Source organism: Lipophrys pholis (genome assembly GCF_963383615.2).
Source record: "Lipophrys pholis genome assembly, chromosome: 13".
NCBI lineage: Eukaryota > Metazoa > Chordata > Actinopteri > Blenniiformes > Blenniidae > Lipophrys > Lipophrys pholis.
In genome coordinates, this window is record NC_137632.1 from 27,329,491 (window position 1) to 27,351,235 (window position 21,745).

The 21,745-nt window shown below is 39.8% G+C and overlaps 1 protein-coding gene across 2 annotated transcripts in view; it reads left to right on the plus strand.

Moving 5' to 3' along the window:
- The window catches only part of dpp10 (dipeptidyl peptidase like 10), a 268,040-nt gene that overhangs the window by 174,522 nt on the left and 71,773 nt on the right, over positions 1-21,745 (plus strand). The gene's annotated exons all lie outside the window — the stretch shown is intronic.

The window sequence follows — 21,745 nt, forward strand, 5'->3', positions numbered from 1 at the left end:
TGGTTTATTCCCCGTCCTCTTCAGAGTATGAATCACAGCTTCATCTTGTGTCATTTACCATTACATTGCTATACATTGAGATAAACCGTAAGGAACGGAAACATATTCAATCAATCGATGCTGATCTATTACTCTTGTGGTGGCTCGACTTGTTTCTACAATTGGTGCTGTATTGTTGGTCATCATCTTACACAGAGACGATCGTTCCCGAGACGTCAGCGGGGCAGGCTGTAACACGACCTCTATTAGGCCTCCTTCACACTGCGGGGATCTGCGACTCAATTCTGATTTTTTTCACTCACAAGTGAGTCGTGTCCGGCCTGTTTTGTGGCCGTGTGAAAGCTCCAATTCAGATTTCTTTCACACCAGACCAAGTGTGAAATATGGGGTACCAATTCGGATATTTTTCTACATGCGACTGCTTTTGTGTGTGTGTGTGTGTGTGTGTGTGTGTGTGTGTGTGTGTGTGTGTGTGTGTGTGTGTGTGTGTGTGTGTGTGTGTGTGTGTGTGTGTGTGTGTGTGCGTGCGCGCGCAGATATAATGAATGGCTCTCGGTATTTGCTCAAGCGGTAGATTTCTGACGAGGGCGGCGTATCCATCGGCTGCAGTATGGAATTATATTTGAGCCACAATCCTGAGCGCAGTGTGAAAATATTAGCACCGACAAAAGAATGAAAAAAAAACAAACTACTTGACGAAAGTAAAACTTAATCTGAAGAAACAAAAATCGAGACTGCTGAAAAATCTATATTTTTATGTCTGCAACTATCCATTTACACACCCAATCCTACATCTTTCTCGTTCTCACTCTGCCTCACTCCACTTGGATACAAATGTGTCAAAAAGCCAGCCAATCACACACTTGTGTCTTTCTGATTGGCTGATTTTGTCCAATCAGCTCGCTCTTGGTGGTGCTATTAATTAAAACGATACCTAAATCAAATGGAGTTCAGTGGTTTTTACTGGATCTCGACACATTTTCAGTGAGAATTGTTGGTATTGAACTACATAAAATAAAATACTCACCGGAAATGTGTCGTCATCTGCGGCTGAAGGTTAATGGCTCCTTTATTGGTGAATAGATGTTGCAATTTTAAATATTCATACAAACAAGACATGAGTAGAATACAGGAGTAATAAGTACGCTCCACAGGGAGAACAATAATCCTCAGATTATAATAAAGTCCTCACACTGGCTACCAGTCAGGTTTTGTTTTCATTTTGAAATTCATTTTATTAGTTTTTAACATGGTCTGAAAGCAGAACTCCAGATATATGATTGTAGCTTATGAACTTTTTTTTAGTTGAGTTTATTGATTCTGCTTTAATTTAATCTTTTAATCACGGTCCTCGGAATCACTATAAGTCTAACAAAGGATCAGAGACTTTTATTTGCGTAGCTCGTTGGAATTCATCTGTTCTAATTTGGATCATTTTACTGCTTACTTCCCCCCCCCCCATTTTAGTTTAGTTTTATTTCTATATTATTTCATATTGCATTATATTGTATTATTTTCCCTAAAAACACCCTAACCTTTATTTTTTATATCTCAGGCATACAATATAATTTATTTATTTCACCTTATTAGATGTTTCAAATGTATTTATTTATTTATGTGTTTGTTTGTTTACTTACATTACTAATGAATCACTTTTATGCATTTATATGCATTATTTAAATTTATTTATTTATCACTATTTAAATATTAAACTTTTTTACACTTAGTCTAACATATTTAAGTATATATATATATATATATATATATATAATTCCTCTTTTTGGGGGGTTATTTAACGATTTGAGGTGTGCTTTTCGTCTTTACCTTTAATTCTGTTGTTCTGGATATTTGTATGTGGCTGTATATAAATGTGTACATGTTTGCAGAACCATATTTATATAGTTATTTTAGTTTTTATTGCGTTTCATGGTGTTAAAGTTGACATTATTGTAGATAAATTGATGGACTGTGAAGCGACGCTCGGTTAGCTGATGAAGTGGAGCAAATTGACTAAAAATAAATGTTTCCAGTGATAAACGGTTGGATTAGTCCTTTGGTTCGTCCCTGTGGCTTCTGGGAAATGGCTCCACGCCCGTCGTCTTGCTCTAACTTTTTGTTCAGTTTTAAGCGAGTTAAAAGGTTTTTCGTCGCGTTTCGTTTGAGGCTGGCGAAAAGCACCGGGCACGCTTTTTCTGTTTCCACGTTGTGATTCCCGTCCAAGAAAAGAAAAATTAATGAATTAATAAATGATTGAAAAGAAGAAGCAGACGGGGAGTTAAAATGCAGGTGAAATACAGTGAAAGCGCCGTCGGGTTGGCGCCTCAATGCCAACTGCTTTGGAAGGCAATAAAGTACCAAGAGTCTCAGAAAGACACGCCGCGCGTTTTATTGGTTTCCCAGGCGCATAAGGCCCGTTTAAAAATAATGTGAGCGAGTCTCGGGAGCAGACAGGGAAGATTGCGCTAACTAGGTTGTAGACCTACTTACAGCAAATCATCCAGGATGTCCAGCAACGACTCAGACACAGGAAGTGACATCAGAGTCTCTCCTTCATTAACTTCACTTTATGGTCAGTGTCACCAACAAATACAAGAACTGTGTGGGTTTGAGTCGACGTTAATTTTACAGCAGAACAGAAGCTAAAAAAGAAATACTGAGAAAAAATGTTTTTAATGTGTAAAGCCACGTTATAATACACTATGAGCGACTAAACCACAAAACATTTAATTTATAGCCTAATTTATGCATGTACCCAATATATGATAATATAATCTACTAGATAATCATCTCAATATGTAATTATGATGGATTGAACATTGTTTACGGCCATAAGATGACAAACAGCCAGCAGTCATGTCATTAAATAATAGATTCAGTTAATAGCTGCAGGCCTTTTTATAATAAAAGACTGTATGATGGAGAAAACATTTATTTTGTGGTATCTTGTTTTTCATACAGTTTGTGAAATGAAGTTTGTTTGTCTCTGCAGCTCATCACATGAATTAACTTTTGACCAGAATATCAGTTTCTAATCATAACAAACATTGTGAGATCTCTTGAAGCAGTACAAATAATAATAAATTAAGATTTTAAATGTAATTTTTTTCATAAGATAATGCAAATAAACAACTACCTGAATATTTCACTCCAGTTGTGTCGCTTCACAGCAGGTTTGATGCAGGTCCAATTATTTTTGTTCTGTTTTGGAAAAAAAAATTAAAAACAGATTTATTTTGTGTGTTTGATTATGATTGACTTTAAACAGTCTTTTTAATCATTTGATAAACAAACATAGGTACTTTCAAAAGTGGATAAAATGCTGCTTCTATCTCATGATAATTAAAAATTTGTGTCATTAGTTGATCAATAACAAATTCAGAGTGTTTGTGCTACTTTTACATTTAAACAACACTCCTCCAATAAAATTTATTTTTATTAACATTTACTACACCATCGTCTGCATACAGGGAGACTCATTTCCCGCTATACCGAATGGACCGAAACGACAAAGACAAATGAATGTTTACAAGAACAACAGAACGACATTAGCCAGTCAGTCGTTACGGTAACAAGCCTTTCAGAGTCAAGAGTTTGTTATTTACGCCTATTGTTTTAGGTCTACTTCATAACTAAATCATACGCAGAGCATCTGCATCACCTGACAGGCACATCCCAATATCGCGTATCCATAATATGGCCGACACCGTGCAGGAAGTTAGCTTGTAGCTCGCCGCTACAGTCGCCTGGCTTGGGCTTGAAGCTAAAAGTTCAGCGTCACTGCCCATCATTACTCCAAATTGCTCATTATGATAAGAAAACAAATCCCACTGATGAGTTTCATGCAGTTTCGTACGACCCTTCTATGCCGTTATGGTGGTGAACTACTTAGCGTTCTTCAAAAACCTAAATGCTGAACTTCCAGGGGTGAAGCGACTGTCTCGATGCTCTGCGCCGCTCCATGCATACTGTCGTGGGCTGGTTTTAAAATGCATGTATTTGATGTGTTTTGTGGACTCGACTGATGAAGTACCTTTAGGCCACGTTTACACGTACCCAGGTATTTGGAAAAAATTTGATATTTCTCTGCGTTTGGGCATAAACGGAGCTACGAGGATTCTTGAAAACTCCGGCCACAATGGATAAACTCTGTGTCTCCGGTTGTTACACTGCCCCCTACAGGTTTGGCATGCTTATGGCAGCTCTGAACCAGGTGTATGTGCAGGTCCATGTCAGTGATTTTATTTTATTTTTTTGTGGACTCAGAGGAGGAAAATATCAATTTTTGTAAAAACTTGTACATGTAAACGTGGCCTTAAACTCCCATGATAGAAACGATTCAGCACGAAGAGAGGACCAGAAAGAAGTTACTAGAGAAGTGGACTTTAAACTCGCGAGTTCGAATCCCACAGCTGACAGGTCACCCGCTGTGACTCCCTGAGTAAAAAACCGCCAGGCTGCGACAGATTGGACGGGTTAACAGAAGATAAATAAATTCCTAGAAATATCCAAAATCTAGAATAATGTAGTTGAAGGTTTTTTTCTGGAGCTCGCAGAGCATTTACAGATTGAAGGATATTTTCTCGGAAGGGGGTTTTCACCGTGATCACAGATTTTTACGTTGACATTTATCGCAGTCACCTGAAATGACCCGACAGCCGTTTGATTGGCTCTCTGGTCCTGCTGCCGTCCACCCGAGACCCGGGGTTGCTCCTCGGCGACAGCGGCTCTTTACACTTCACGGTCCACACTTGAACTCCGGGGTGCAGACTCTCTCAGCTTGACATGTCGGTAAACGTGCTGTTTATTTCCTGCTGCCTGTCGGACTCTCTGAGCTCTGAGTCAGCGTCGACTTGCCGGCTCGTGTGAAACGCCAAGCCCTGCAAGGCTTTCAATAAAATACCCTCTGCTTTCAAGGCAATGCACATGAAAAGTCTTATTTTATTATTGCGTTCCAATGAGTTATTGAATGCTCCACTTCAACGTGGTTAAAATCTCGAGTGTGTGATTAGCTACGGTTGTTGGTATCTGCAGGCATGGTTAGGAAACTCTGTCAAGGACCTTGTTTTGTATCATTTGTACACCAAATGCCTAAAATGTTGGGCAATTTTATGGAACAAAATGGTAACCCGCGCCGTCCTTGTGTTAGATTCTACAATATTTCTGCATAAACTATCAAAGTTATGCATGAAATTTGACTTCTTTTTTTGCCGGTTCTGATGTCTGTGAAAATATTTCCAGCACGTTGAGGCCTTCAAATGAACGCCTTTGTTTTGTGTGAAAAATAATAATTCCTGGAACTCCAATAGGGTCCTCCACACGTTCAGTGCTCAGGCCCTGATTAGATTTTTTAGAACTTTTAAAAGTGTCACCTTATCGCCTACAAATTTAAATACCTGAAAGGATTAAAATGTTCGGTATTGATTATTTGTGTCTGTCGGTCGACTCACAGTTTGAGCTTTAATGGCTGAAGATAAACAGATTAACCAGATTTTAGAATACTGACAAAAACCTGCATATATTTGACCGTTGTACTTCACTATGAACGGAGCAGATGCATGATGCAGGAGACGCCCAGAAATCTGTATCGCTGCTTTTTGATAACACTAATTTTTATCTTTTGGCTCGTCAACAAACTCAGACACTCTCATCCGGGGAGTTTTCTGTACAGATGAGAGTTAAAAGGAAAGAAATAATGAAAAATGGATCTTGTAGGAATCTACTGAGGCATTTTCCAATTTAAAGAATATTTAAGGAAGAACTAGTTACTTTTTAAAGGTTTAATGCCGTTTGAGAGAATTTATGAAGTAAAAATGGCACATTAAAGATTCTGTTGGTGTTTTCTACGTAAATAATGTGACAATTTTAACCTCTTTAATGGTATACAATCCAATAATGTTAAGATTTGAACCTTTTTCAATGTAATTATTCCAATAATTTAACCATTTTAAAAGTAATTAACCCAATGATGTAACAATTTTTGCCATTTTCAAAGTAATTAATTCAATTATTTCATAATTGGTCATAGTGTAACAGGATATTTCAACCATTTTCATAATATTTTCTCAATAATAAGTTAATTCAACAAGGAGGAAAAATAATCTTTCAAAATGTAACACTTAATATTGTACAAATACATTAATAAAACTGCATTTCTGGAACAATAAATATTTTTTTCTGCAGGTCTTGGCTATCAGAATTGTTCATTAATTGAGGATACACACTACGTGACTCGCTCTATTGTTGTAAACAATGTTATCGTCAAGTTATTATTGATTTATTACATTAAAAATGGACGGAATTCTACAAATATCCTGGATAGAAGTCCTTAACTTCCAAGACTGTCGTGAAGAACTGAGAACAGTAGAATAAAACACATTTTACTCCAGGGGCCGATTTCATCTTGAGTGGTGGGTTCGGGTGGAGATTCCCTCGCGTGGCTCCGATGCTTCATGGAGCCGAATTCATGTCCCATCCATAACCCGACCACCAGGTCGTGACGTTTCACTTCATTAAGTCATACATCTGATGTCCTGTCTCACATGCCGGGAGGGGGGGTGTCGGAGTGAAGACACGATGAATTAAACATGGAGGTTTAAATATAGACTCCCTGAGACAGAAGTGGCTCTATACCGTCTCATTCCCAAGCTCCTCACATCTCGCCACTTCGGTGATGGTGACGCATCTTAACACTTCCAGTCGACTGAAGCTCCTTTGGAAAAAAAACCCCAAAAGAACTCTATGATCTGTTGAGGAAGTGCTTCGAGCTTGTGTTTAGTCATTAACCCTAAAAATAGCCGCCCAAACATTTGACCGGGATGTGTGTCTTTGGCGAGCCGAGCTCATATGAAGAACCGGAGCCAGGATCTGTCAGGACTCTTTCTAAAAAAAATGTAAAAAAAAGAATCTGGCTTCCCGCGAGTCGACGTGAGAGCGAGCGCAGTGCGGGAGGTTCCTCCGTTCCAAGTTTCCTGCGGGAACGCTTCCACTTTTCCCAATTCCCAGTTGGTGTTAATTACCGGCATGGCCTGGATAGACGCAGCATGTTGGAGGAGAGCAGGCCTCCCGCTGTTTGTCAAATCCATTATCACTTCATTTAAAACACGTTCAACTTTCAGCAAACAAACTGCAATGTGCTGAATTCCTCTGCCGCCATGAATTTTAAAGAGTTTAAAATCGTTATTAAACTCTACATTATTCACCATAGCCGCGGTTCTTATTCAGTCGTGTGCACTAGAGTATTCAAATACTTTGAATTTTGTGTTTCCATACAGTTTAAATAAGTTAATATTTGCTAATGATAGGAGCTTTAATTACTTGTTATTCATCACTTTGCTCTTATTAAAGGTTTCTGTTTTTATGAATCCATTGATCTTTCATGTTAATTTACAACTTTTCTTCACGTGTATCTAATTTCAACAAGCTTTTATGTTTACTTCTACTTTTTATAATTTTGCCTTCATGTAGTTTTTCCATCTTTCATATTAATTATCAGCATTTATACACAGGTATTTATTTATTTTATTTAACTAGCAGCCTCTTTGGGTTTAGTTTAAATTTTTAATCAAATTCTCTGTTATTACCTGTAAAACGTTTTTTTCAAATAATACTTAAAAAAAAAAAAAAAAAGTTAATTAAACAAACAACATTTAACCTTTTTAGAACTGGATTATTCCGAGCTTCTGTGTCATATTCTTTATTAAACTAAAAAGAAATAGTTTGAGCAATCCATCATAATTTTCTATAAAAACATCTGCAGCTTTTCAAAGTAAAAAATATTGACATTTAGAATTATTATTGACAATCACAATTTTAGTTCATGAACTTTAAACTCATGATATTGTGTTTGGAAAATTTGCATTGAAAATTGATACAGATTTGGTCTTTTTTATGGTATTCTTATTAATTCTATTGTTTTTACATTCTTAAACTCTGTCTGCTATCAGAAGAAAATGCATATTAAGGGAACTTTTAAAAGAAGTATCCGAGGAGAACATTCAAGTATTGAACCAACATACATGAATTTGAAGTTAATCTTGAAATGAAAATGTAAAGAAATTTATTTTTTTATTCTGAAATAGTGTTTCACCTGCTATTGGATGTGTTGCTTATAATAAAACTGAGATATTTGTAGTTTCATCTGATCTCTTTGTTTAATGGAAATCCAATATTTATTATTGCCTCGTGGAGTCAGGTGAACTGTGACGGCTTTATATTGGAATTTTGTACATTTGTGGTAAACTTCAAATGTATTGTCGTTGTGATATCAATACTTTTATTTTGTTAGCATGAAAAGCACTTTGCATTCATGTGAATATCTTGGACCGGTCAGACGGAGCCTTTAATCACTACATTTATCCATCTTCATTGATCCATACATGGTGGCGACATGACCAAAGTCACTGATTTATAAATTATAAATCCAATTGAAACAAGGAAATAAATGACGCCAAACATTTCCCACAGGTCATATTTCAATACTTGACATTATTATTTCAGGTTGAACACCTTCAAACTAGAGATTTGCTGTAATTTTGGGGGATCTGTGTTCTTGTTGTGGGTTTTTTTTAATCAGGTTTCAAGCCACACTGGCTGGGCGACGCTAATCTGATGTGGGTTAAGGGGAGAGGACGAACAGCTGGAACTCAGCTCTGCCTCTCCTCCTTCAGATTATACAACACACTCACTTCCTTTAAACCACTCACACACTCTGAGGAATCAAAAGGCAGAGGGTAGAAATTAAAGAGAGCTGCTGCTGCTTCATTCTGGGATCATTTTAAATGTGACCAATCATTCACTTTTCCATGGCAGGGCCATCAACAGCACAATGGCGACATATGAAAGGATGCAAGTTCCAAGAAAGTGACTAAAATTAAAATGTTTGTATGCCTCCACTGTGGAGACAAAGTGTGCAATTATTTATTTAATTTTTTTCGGTTCTATGAAAATGTGCAATCTGAATGAGGGCCACCCGTCTGTTTTCTCATAAAACTCAAATGATAATTAAAGTGAAGCAGTAATTAAACCTTCTCAGCAAATTGGATTTTTAGCTACGCAGCCAAATTTAAGTTTATGCAACTCCATCAAATTAAATGTAAGTTACAGTTGGTTTTCTCTATTTCTCTTGTGAGTTTTTACTTGTTTACTTGTCTTAGAGACTTTCTCTCATCGTCTGGCAAAGGCAATAAAGATTATCCACCAACTGATGAAATACACTTTGAAATGTAATAGATGTATCTACAGGTTAATCAGTGTGCGTGCTGTGATTGGCAGATTCAGTTAGATTCGGTGTTCTGCATAAAGTGTCAATCACCATTTTAGATATTTGGCAGTTCGACACTGATAAATATACAGAAAATAGGCAACAATCCCAGAGGTACAGTGCAGGTCTCCTAGCAGTGTAAACCTACAGCAGCGTCACTAGAAAACGGTCCAGGGTGTCCTGGACCAGTCCTAACTGTAAGCTCTCTTAAATAGAAAAGTCTTAAACCGAACCTCCCAAGCAGAGACTGTGTTGGAGCTGTTGCACTTGCAGTTTTGCACGATTCCTTGAATGAATGAATGAATGGTTTATTTCGGTTACAGTGCAAAAATGTAGCTTCTGTGCTTTTGGTTTATGGTGCTTAAAAGTTCACACACACACACACATATTTTTTATTTAGTTTTTACAATTTGTGTAGCCACAATGGGTTTAGGCTGAAGCCAAAGCCTTAATTTTGCCTTGAATCCATAACGTTACCCAGGATGCTTGTTTTAATTTGAATTTGTCGTCGTTAAACTTTAAGGATGGATATTTGATTAACGTGTTTATCAGTTTTCTCCTCATGGCATGGAGCATTTAAATTAAAAATTTATCATTTTAACTTAATATGTTTGGATCAATAATTATTGAGAAAATATGCAAACGATATAAAGAAGAGTTTTGTTTTTGTTAAGGATTTACTATTTAGATCTGTGTCTATGAATGTTGAATATGAAGATGAGAATGGACTGTCATTATCTGAGCATCAGAATAAACATTTCATATAATTATAATAATGTTGAGATGTTAGAATCTGCTTCGATGTAGATTCCAAAACGTAGAAAAAATTATTTGTTTATTATTTTCACTTTCATTTGTTTGGCACAAAAGATTCATGGTGGTCGCAAAGCCCTCTTCATTTTAAGGTCTGTAACATTTTTCTGTCTTCACAAAAGAAAGCGCAGCGCGTCAGGCTAAAGAGAAAGATGAATCCTTCAAATAAAGAGATTTACATATACTATCACTTCATCAGAGCAAAGGACAAAATTAGAGCTTAATTCATCTTTTGTGGGGAGAAACTGACGGATGAAAGTTTGAAACTGAAAGCTGAAGCGGCAGCAGTGGAGGTGTCGGGGTCACCGGGGTTTACCTTGGTAAAAAAAACAAAAAAACTTGGTTCCCTCAAGAAAAAAAGTTTGAGAAACAAATGCGATAGGCAACTGTCCCAGGGTTTCCTGCCGGGAGTCACGTTCTCACTGCTCTGCATAGCGCCCTGCAGGAAGTCCTTACCTTGTCGTGTTCTTACCGTTCTGCTGCTGCTACTGCTGCTGCTACTGCTGCTGCTGCTGCTGCTGCTGCTGCTGCTGCTGCTGCTGCTGAGGTGACCCCGTGATGAAAGACCTTGAGATAATGGAAATGTTCCAGCCGGAGCCACAGGGGAAGCTCCGGGTACCAGCGTTACTGCTGACTGCAGGGAACAGTGCAGCCTTCAGGTGCAGCCAGGGAGGCTGAGAAAGGCACCTTTGAAGAGCGCTCTGCTCCCCCGAGCCTTTCTGTTCACAGGAGAGTCCAGGACGTTATGTTTGTAGCTGATGGTTTTAGGCCCCGGTTATACAGCAACGTTTCACCGTGACAACACCGAATCCGTTAGAGAGAGAGAGAGAGAGAGAGAGAGAGAGAGAGTTTGCACTGCAGCAGTGGACACACTGACAACCATGTAGTTAGTCTGCCGGGCCACGGGAGGGCGCTGTTCCTTGTTAATGTCATGAAACCACACAGACGTGGGCAGAGAACAACACGCTATGAACGCTGCGCGTCGTCATTGATGTAAAGACACAGAGTTAGCACCGTTGTTGCTCATTAGTTTTGCCTTGTACATGTGACTTTCCCGATGCAGCATTGTCGCGTAAACGGGGCCTAATACTCTGTTTCACCTTCTCTGATGATTCACCTTGGATTTGTAACAGATTTTCAAAAGCCTCCTTCTTTCCACTGGAGAATAAAATTGGAGCAAGTCTTCACTTCTGGTTTTGTCTGACAGATTATCTGGTGGAATATATCCATGCAAACTCCAGATGGTAGCAGGTCACATCGAGATGATCGAAAGCCGCCAGTCAGATTTCAGGTCAACCATTCAGACTCATTCCGGTGGTCCAGTCAGCTGAAATGATGCATAGTAATGAATGACATCCTTCATTGACGGAGTCTAAAAGGTTGAGCGAGGCTGTTGTGCTCATCTAACTCTTAATATTCTCACCGAGTCAGAGAGTTACGATCACTTGTATCTCTGGAGAAGAAGAGAAAAGAGAGAGTGCTGGAGGCTTGTGGAGATTCCAGGAGTGGCCTTCAGATCAAGAGCAGCACGTGAGCTCTTATCTTGTCAATCACAGCTCACTCGGAGCTTTAAGATGCAGATTACAGACTGCAGCTTCTCAGACTGATGCAGACAGAAAAGATCTGAGTGGAGAGAGATAATGAACTATAATTACACTGTAATACAGTACATCACACATTTCAAGTCTTGGCATGGAAAAATCCTCAAAGCACCAGCTATAGGGTGTGTAGGGCGTGCTTCACAATGCCAATCACAAGTGACTTCAACAACCACAATGTCTGTCATTATAACACAATGTCATATCAATGAGCCATATACGGAGCCATGGGGTCCATTACATAGGAAACCTCAGTGGTACACCCTAAGAGGTAAAACACCCGGGCTGCCGCCATTTACCGAAACCAGCCAGCCTCGTCAAGGGGAACAACATGGACCGATGGAGCCACTTGGATGAGGAATAAATGTCTTCCGAGACACATGACAAAGTCCCATGTACCTGATGCAATTGACCTTTGGCTGAGTCCCGCCCCCCCCCCTGAGTTACTGTTGCCAAGTCAGACAAGCTGTCGCAGCTGACTTTGTGTTTCAATGGCAGCTGTTGGTGTAAAAGACGAGAGAGTGTTCAGCCACCTAGTTTAGCCTTGAAAACAACAAGAGTGTCGCCAGCTCTCATGCCTCTCTAGTGAGCTGATAATGTTTGTTCAAGTCCGACCAGTTGGTAGTTGCTATTGGTTCGTTTGCATTTGGGGGTGGGGCTTAGCCAAAGCTCAATCCCTTTGAGACTTCCAAGTGTGTGTAATACCAGATTACCGCAAAAGGTGGTGGTGTGAGTCTCTGGTACATCTTGTAGCAGCAAACACACACAAAGCAAAACTGTGGAAGACCAGACCGAGGACGGACTGGAGGCTGCAGTCAATCAACGCGATGCACAAAAGGGGTATTATGTAATTTCTGACATTTCAAATTCAACACTGTAAGGGCCTGCAGTGGCTGGCGCTGCCGCTGCACACCCCGACACATGCAGCAGCATGTTTACTGTCGACTCCCGCAGAACGGAGCGCTCGTGTTCTTTCTTTAACAAGTTGGCTTTGAGCTTGACCAGCTGTGACATTTGCAGGAACCTCAGGGACTGCAGATGCAGCATTCAGCCATTACGCAACCTTGGCTAAATAATTCACTCGGCGCTATGCATATTGAATTGTGCCCAGAGTTCCCACTCGGCCCTCGGGTTCTGCACTCATCGTCATCATAATGTGCTGGTGGGAAGGCTCTCGGGCTAAACTTTGGCTCCTTGCCGCTTGCAGCCTCCCACCTCTTTGCACCCGGGGGACTGCAGCCAGTGCAGCTGGAGGAAGGTTTGCCTGCCATTGTTTTGCACATGCCTCTCCACGCTGAGCCGAGCAAGATGTTGTAGGCTTTAGGAGTGCTGTGAAAAGTGTAAACAATTTTCTTTTCCCATGTTTTTCATGCATCATTAGTCAGGCATGACAATCAAAAGCATGCATCGATGAGCAAACAGACACTGTGGCACATAAAAAAAGTATTATTGTGTGAAAGTAGGTCATGCGGGAGTGGCTGGTTTGAGAAAATAACACACATGAGCAGATGCTTCAGTGTTTAAAATCATCAAACTAAACCCTTTAAGACGTATTGGAGCTCTGTTGGGGATATGTGGTTATGATTAGAATAAGATCATGGTGTTCGGGTTAAAGAAATGACCATCGTATGGACAATATAATGTATGTAAGGGCAATGAAACAGTCTTTATAAAAGGAGTCATATAATTCAGCTTTCAACAGTTTCACATGGTCTCATTGGTCCAGAAACCTTCAGTATTCAAAGTTTCTAGCTTTTCTTTGATTTTCCTCCGTTTGAATATTGGATCATAGGAGCTGCATTCAGAATCTGCTGTGTCTGTGTGAGCTGGACTGGCTCCGCCCACACATGCCCATCTTGGGAAGAGGAGGAAGTACTTCCTCTCGTGGTGCCATGTGCCAGAGCAGAGCTGCCTAATTGTGGGAGGAGTCAAAGGGAGGGCCTACCTTGATTGGGATTGGCTGAACCCCCGATGACACTATATAGGGTTTGATTTCTGATTGGCTGGTTGGAGCAACACACTTTTTAAAAACTGAAACAAGCCAGGGAGACAGAGGACAGACTGTCTTCACTGCTGGAAAACCTTTAGAAAGTGAATTTAACATTCCCCTTTAAAAAATTGCTTTCCTGTATTCAAAAGCAAAGTTTATTTAACCCACCTTTCCTCCCTGACCTCCTCCCTGCACCGACTTCCTGCCGCAATTAACTTAAGCCTACTTAGTTCTTGTTCCATTTATTACTGCTGGTCTATCAATTCACAAATGTGGACTTCCTGAGAAAGTTCACATGTACATACAGTTTCACTGGTGAATGTTGCAGTCAAGATTCCCTCAATGACCCAGAATGACACTGAAAAACATCCAAAACGACGCTGCCATGCGAATGGAAGCATGTTAAAATACATGAGAGAGAAATCTGTGAATAATGAAGAGATCAATGAATCCTGCAAATAACTTTAAAACTGCCAATGAAAATCCTGAAAAACATGCTTTGTTTTGACCTGATTCATCTGGGAACTTTTTCAATGGTTTACAGTTTGAAGTAACCTTTTGAATTCAACTTTTCAGGCCAATCCTGCGCGATTCTAAATCAAGGGCTCAGTTTTGCTCCATGTAATCACAAACGCACATACACGTCTTCACGTTGTGTAACCGTCACTGCGTTTATACTTCCATGTGTTCAGTGTGATAGAAGGAGCATTTAGCATTCAATCCACCAGATTCGAGACGCACTAATGTTGACTTTGAGAAAGAGGAACAATCCAAGACAAAGTCATTCTAAGGTCAACACTGCCCCCTGTGACCACATGTGGTACTGCTATGTTTGGCCAGTTGACGGACATAAACACGTACGTAATGAAGTTTTTGTGCTCATCTTTATTCTAACGCGGCGTACTGTATATCATGTACCTGAATGTTGGTGCATTTTTAAGATGAGAGCAGTAGAGAAAACAACAGCTGTGTAACAAATAAACAGTTTTTGTATGTGCGCTCAACAGTCTGAAGGCATAAACTGACACAGGATCTCCTGCTGTGGGCGTTGTCATTGTGTCAGGGTTCAGTCAGGAAGGTTGCCGCTGTCACATTTGTAAACGTATGCTCTGGAGGAGCCCATAGTACGGCTGCTGCAGGGATTTAAGTAACTCACTGGAAAGACTCCAACAAAGAGTTGAAGCAGTCAATACAACTTCAGCCGCTGATTAAGTTTTGGCAAAGCTCCAGTGTGTACCAAGCTGAGACGACACGAGCTGCGAGCCATTCAGCTATGTACACACGGCGCTATGTACCCTTCAAATAACAAGCAAACACTCTGCTATTGACCTCCCGTTCAGTTGTAGTTGTCCAAAAGCTTTTGGTTTCCTCACGGCAGCAGGACACATGACTGCAAGTTGTTTGAGGAGCAAAAGGCCAAATAACTGTTAAAAAAAAAAAAAAAAAAAGCATGAATGTCATCCTGGCAGGGAGGGGAAGTGACTGGAAGCATTAACACATTTACATTATATCACAAAGTCTCTCAACTTGCTGAGCCTCTATTTAAAAATCTGTCTAATTATAATAGCGACCATTTTTCAATTAAAACACATTTTATTTGAGGAAAGACTCACAGATAGACTTACACAACAACAATAGCATGTTTTTCAGGGGAATTGGTAAATGCATGATAATATTTTAAGCCACTCTCAATGTATGAGTAATAAATAAAGTAAGGTACAGATGTACTTATAGCACAGTAATTACTTCATATATCTTGTGTACGATTTACACTAAATAAAGAAATTAGAAATAGTTAATTGAGTTGTGTCAGTTTGGTAACATCTGAATTAATCAAGTTATTTGAAGCTCGTATTGAAAATCAATTTCCATGGCCTTTAAAGCTGTTTAAATGTAGAGAAAAAACTAAACAAAAAAAAAAAGGTATAAAATAATCCACCCTGCTTGATTCCTGATCGTGGACAAACCCGATGACCAAACAACCGTCCCTTCTGTCACTGCAGACTCTGGAGTCTTTTCTCTTGATGGAACCAGATCCAAAACATAGAAAATTGAATGTCGAGGCAAAACTATCCCCACGTCGTCAAGCACTGTTGGTGACGCATCGGTACCTGTTACAGTCTTACTGGTCCAGTCAAACACCAGAGGCCAGATATATAAAGCTCATAAAGCAGATTTAAATAACATGAGTTCTGATGGGGAGTCTGTTTGGGATTCTGGGACTCCGGCTAAACCTTCCCGATGTGTTGTCTTTTCTCTTGAACCCTGACGATTGGAACGAACTGGATGACTTTAGCACTCACCTCATCTGTGCCGTTTAGTGTCTTATTGGATTGGATCCAATTTGTGTATTTCCGCTAAGAAAAGATGTAATGTAGTTTTTATTTCCCGATTCTGTGAGACACAAACAGGTTCTGAATTGATTCGAGCTAAACCTCAACATTTGGTCTGCATTCATTTGGATCGCTGTGAATAAAAACTCCCAAAAGCCTCGAATGGACCATTTTTGTGATGCATATTACTGAGAAAAGGCTTGACTTCATTCTCCTGGATTTGGACACAGCGTCCTTGTCATCATTAAACAGGAGGGAGTAATCCCTAAACTGTTCCACAACAATGCACATTATTGTCCAAAATGTCAATGAAAGCTGTAGGATTAAGATTTCCCATAATGGGCTGAGCTCAGACTGGGATAATCGTCCCCGCGTCCAAAAGTGCCTCGAATGGCTTCAGTACTGCAATTGAAGAAGCGGCAAAGGCATTTCTTAAACGACAGCAAAGACTCACTCTTCAGGCATTAAGATTACGATATCTACCGTGTCATAACCATTTCCTCAAGTGATCAAGAACCAGCATGCGATTAGGAAACACGACACGTCATTATTACTGGCGTCTGCATTTTAGCACTCGGACGCCGTTCTTCCTCATTGCCGCCCCCGCCTGCAGTCAGTGGGCAGAATTAATCTCCTCTATCCTGACAGTTATGGCAGTTATGTGGGCAGCAGACTCCGGAGCCGGACAGTTAAAACCCAAATAAATCTGCTGTTTTCAAAGGAAAATTACGATGTGTCTCGTGGCTCACTAGACACAAACACCAGGAGAGAGATATCATTACCACGACCTCGCTTAGTCTTTCTCCAGCCGTCCTGCACGCGGCTGTTTACCAATCATACCAGTATGAAAACCCAACCGAGAGAAGAATCTAAGGGATTATTAGAGGTTGTTTTTTTCAGGGGGTTGACAGTCGTGGTAAAGTGGCAGATGTTTGACCATTAAAATCTGGGCCTTTTGGATGTCTAGCTATAATGGGCCTGTATGTTTGTGCATGTTATAAATGACTGTCATACTGTAGCTCTATCGGAAGGAAATGGTTAAAATGGGGGATATTATGACCATCGTATCAAGAAAAAAAAAAAAAAAGTAATTATTTTTATAGTTTTATGGGCCTTTCTTGGGCCTTTTGTGTGATTTATTTCTCATTTCTACCCTGAATAACAAGTAATCTCTCAAGGTATTCATCCAAACAAAAGTAGTTGCTTTCTAATTTGGTAAAATTTCCTTCTTTTGTGCCGAATTGAACAAATTCTTTTTCGTTTTGATAGTGTGTGCTTACTCAGCTGCTGCAAATATGAAAATTAGCACTCTAGAAAGAAAGCTTTATAGGGTATAAGATGGTCTGGTTTGCTTTTTCTTTTGACGATATCCACTCAAATTCATGGAAACAATCAAAGTGTACACCCAGAGGATAACATGTTTAAGAGAGGTTGTCTTCAAATCCTCGCACTGTTCCATCACTGCTTGTAAAGAAATCTGCACAAACGGGACAGGACAGGAAAATGAAAACTTAAGCATGCACACTGCTTGTTCTTGGCTTCTTTATATGTTTATTGATGATGATGCAGAAAACACATTAGTGACTTTAATTGATAAACATTAAGCAGCGAGTACCACAGAATCCGGACTAGATGTGACCCTTTTTTTTTTAAAAATTGTTGGAATGGTAATGTGACTTGTATTAAAAAGCAACTTCCATATCAGAATCCACCAGTAAATACTATTTATTACCAGTAGATGTCACTGTATGACAACAGAAAGCTGCTACAGCGCCACAGAAAAACATATGAGACTGAAAGAAAAATGTCTCCTAAAAGAAAAATATGCACAGAAGAATTTCATAAACCAGAAACAGAGCAGCAGAAAGAGTTCAGAGTGTTTGAGACGCTTGATAGTAAAGAAAAACCTGACGCAGTAATTTGGTCGACAACCGATGTTACGACAGTTGTTTTGCACTAAACCACATTTTATCATTTCAATTTGTCCGTTTTATCGTACATCCGGGGTGGCTGGGGCTCAGTTGTTGAGACAGACTGCTTAAATAAGGTTGCCGGTTCTATTCCCTATATCTCCCCCTTCATCATATGTTAAAGTGTCCTTGAGCAAGACACTGAACCCCAAACTGCACTTTCATTTTCTGGATTTTATGTTGGGGAAACGTGTTGCCTTGACCTCTGGCACAGAATGGATTTCATTGCTTCTTCTGATTTTGAACTGAATTCGCTGAATTCACATTTACTTCCATACAAAAGCTGCAGAGGAAGCATGTGGCGGTTTGTCGCTTTTACTTAAGTAAGCTTGGTGGGAAGAAAAAAAAAAAAAGCTGAGGCATTTCATTATTCATCAGGTTACAGGCGTAGGACATTACTTATACATTAGAGTCGAAGCTTGTTCTTTTTCAGCTACGAAGATTGTATTATTTAAGAGGACAAGAGCAGAGCGGTGCACAGACCTATGGTAATGTTTTAAAGATCACTGGAATGACTTTCTTTTTATCAGCTCTAAATATTAATCCCTCCCCTGTAAAGAGGCTCTGATTTGGACTTTATCACCCCTGGATACTAAATGAAAAGTATGAGGCTCATTCTGAAAAAGTCCCAAGGAATCTTTTTTTTTCCGAGTCTTTTGTCCGACAGAGCTTGACAGGACGTCCAACTTCAGATGTTTTTGCTTTAATTGGTACAAAAAAGGAAGCATTGCAAACTTAAATGATGATGTTGTCTTTGCAATACAATAGAATTGGTGCATGTTTTCCCCTAATCGAAGCATCCAACTGCCCTGTATACTGCTCCATCCAACCAATGAAAACAATGTGTTGAATTTATTTCAGGTTTGCTTGTGTTTTACACTTTTTTTCCCCCAATTATTGAAATTACAGATATAATACAAATAATTTTTTAACCTCCAGGTGAAAATCTTTACGGCACTGGAGCCCACAGAGTAGTAATTTTCAATGAATAAAATGTTGAAATAATAAATAATTAACTCTCAGAATATACACACAGCAGCTAAGTTGGGTCATTGTCTTCACAGCTTCGTATCTGTATGCTGGTATATCTGGTGAGACAAAATTCTTTGTTGACGATCAACAAGTTTACAAAACTTTGTACATGGGTAAAAAAAATAATGATAATGAAGGGGCAAACTTGTGCCTCCTTAGTACACAGAAACCTCCTGTATAGATCCGTTAACTATCTATACTACCCAGTTTCAACAGTAACTTGGTCTTTTACACCAGACGCACCAGATTCCATTCCGTTGACTTGAAACAGCAGCAATCTCCTACAACAATTCCCAATAAGTCTAATTAAATCAAAATGTTTGATAAACGTGACAGAAATATTCACAAAAATCCCCTTTAATATTCCAGAGGGGCTAAACTGAAGGTTCCTCAGAGGGCAGCGCTTTGAGCACTTTGCAGACACTGGAACCGTTTTCCCCTAAAATGGGATCAAACGGGCCGAAAGTGGAGGACATCAACCTGAGGATCAATAGATCTTGCTTTGTTCGATAAGAGGCGGAGAGGACACGCCAGAGATTCTGCTCAGAAAACAACAAGCGATTCCAATCAGGCCAGGTTCTGTCTCGTGTTGGTCTCCGGGGACAAGGAGCGGCTGTTCAGGAGACGAAACCAAAGAAACAAAGAGAACATTTGTTATTTTAATGTTTTCCGTCTTTCAGATTAGCACCTGGATACCAAAATCCTCTCAGCCTGGACCGAGGAGAAATACCAGTCCGCCCTCCGCATGGTGTCGGAGAATTGGTGATTTGAAAACAGGAAGCTCTACGACGTCATCCTGCTGTCACTGAAGGGAATCATCAATGACAATTGAAAGTCAAACTAATACATTAGACTGGAGTGTTTAATATTTTGGGCCCAGGGCGGTTAGTTTGCTGTTTTTAACTAGTTTTTACTTTTACCTCTATATTTCAACGTTAAACACTGTTTATCTTGAATTTCCCTGCACAACCTGACCTATGTGATTCTACAAACGTTTACTCATTTTTAGATACCTGCTGAACACACTGGACCTAAAACTACAAAAATAAAATAAAATATAAAATTCAAATGGGGAAAAAATTTGATTTTCTTTTTTTTTAATATTGAGTGCCAGTACAAGTTGTCATAACTTATAAAGCATATCCAATTACTGTATGTACAAACCAATACATAAATGTATATTTAAAAAAAAAGCACATTTATATGCAACCGTTTGCATAAAAGCTTCAAATCTGCATTTTGCAGCCAAACGTCTGGCTGCTGCTTCCTGCTACGTCATGTAAATTAGCCAGGTGTCATTTTACACACATTTGCTTCAGTTGACCCAAAGAGGGTGAAAGAATATTGTCGGTAAAACATTAAACAAAACCAACACGTACATTTAGAACGGGTACACGATATGAGACGGGTGATCATAACGTCTCTTTTTCTACCAGAAACCTTTAGAAGAAGGAATCCTGATAAGAAGAGCAGCATCAGACAATAAGTTCTGGCAGAAGTAATGAGCTGAAAACTACACAGAGCTGTTCTCAAAAACACAAGCGGCTGCAATAACCAGAGCAAAAACAAACCAAAAAAACCAGGAAAATACCCACTTTATTCCCTGAGACTTGACATTTTGCTTCTGGATAGTTTTCTTCACGGGTTCAGAAAGACAAATCACGTGACATGGATGTTCCCGGGGCTTCAGCATCGTGTTTGCACGTCCACACGGAAGAGAATCGCTCGCAATGATAAAGTCAGTGTTGACCGCGTGACAGACGCGAGAGATGAATCCTCCTCCTCCGAGTGTCGAAGTGACAGTTGTGATGGAGGCCCCTGCAGCGTCCCACCGGCTTCTGTCCACACCGAGGCTGCTGATCACTCTGCACTGATCTGAGCAGACGTTTCCCACCGAATGCAATCTGAGCCGGGAGGCGGCAGAGAAATACCAGCCTGTGTCAGAGTCGCCGGGCCATGCAGTACACCGCAAATGTACCGTCGTGCCGATTCTACGTAGTCGGAGGCGGAGGAACACGGTCCGGTCAAAGTCGCTGTGAATACGGGACATGAAAATAGAACACTGTTATGTGGCAAGTGGCAAATTATATGGTCATCGCAACAACATCGGCGCTAATGTATAAGAGCTATTTATCTGATGGCAGTGTCTGGAGGATTGTGTTCAGGGACACACTGATACCACTTCTTAACCCAGGCTGCTCACACACACACACACACACACACACACACACACACACACACACACACACACACACACACACACACACACACACACACGACTGGAGAGAGAAAACAGAAGAAAATCCTCAAATATCGCAAGAAACAATTTCACGTGTCACAGATGTAGAATAAGCATATTATTATCCTGTCTAATGGAGTAAAAGGAAGAAACAAACACACGACATGAAGAAAGAAAAAAAAGGGAAAAAAGTAATAAAAATAAAGATAAGATATTCATCCTACAACTTAAAGGCACCACCCCCCCCCCCCCCCCCCCACCCCCATGATTCATACATATTCAAAGCGTACATATATATATATACAATCACATGTATGACAATACCTAGCCTTCCCACAATGCCTTACCCCCCCAGTCCTCTCTTTTATTGAAGATTATCCATAGAAAATGAAGCATATAGTTCAGGGTCGATTGTTAGTTTGTTGGCATCAGTATATTTCAACATTATTACAGTTTTTTTAATTAATTGTGCTCTCTTTTGTTTTTGCTCCCTGCTTCCAGGGGGTGGGCG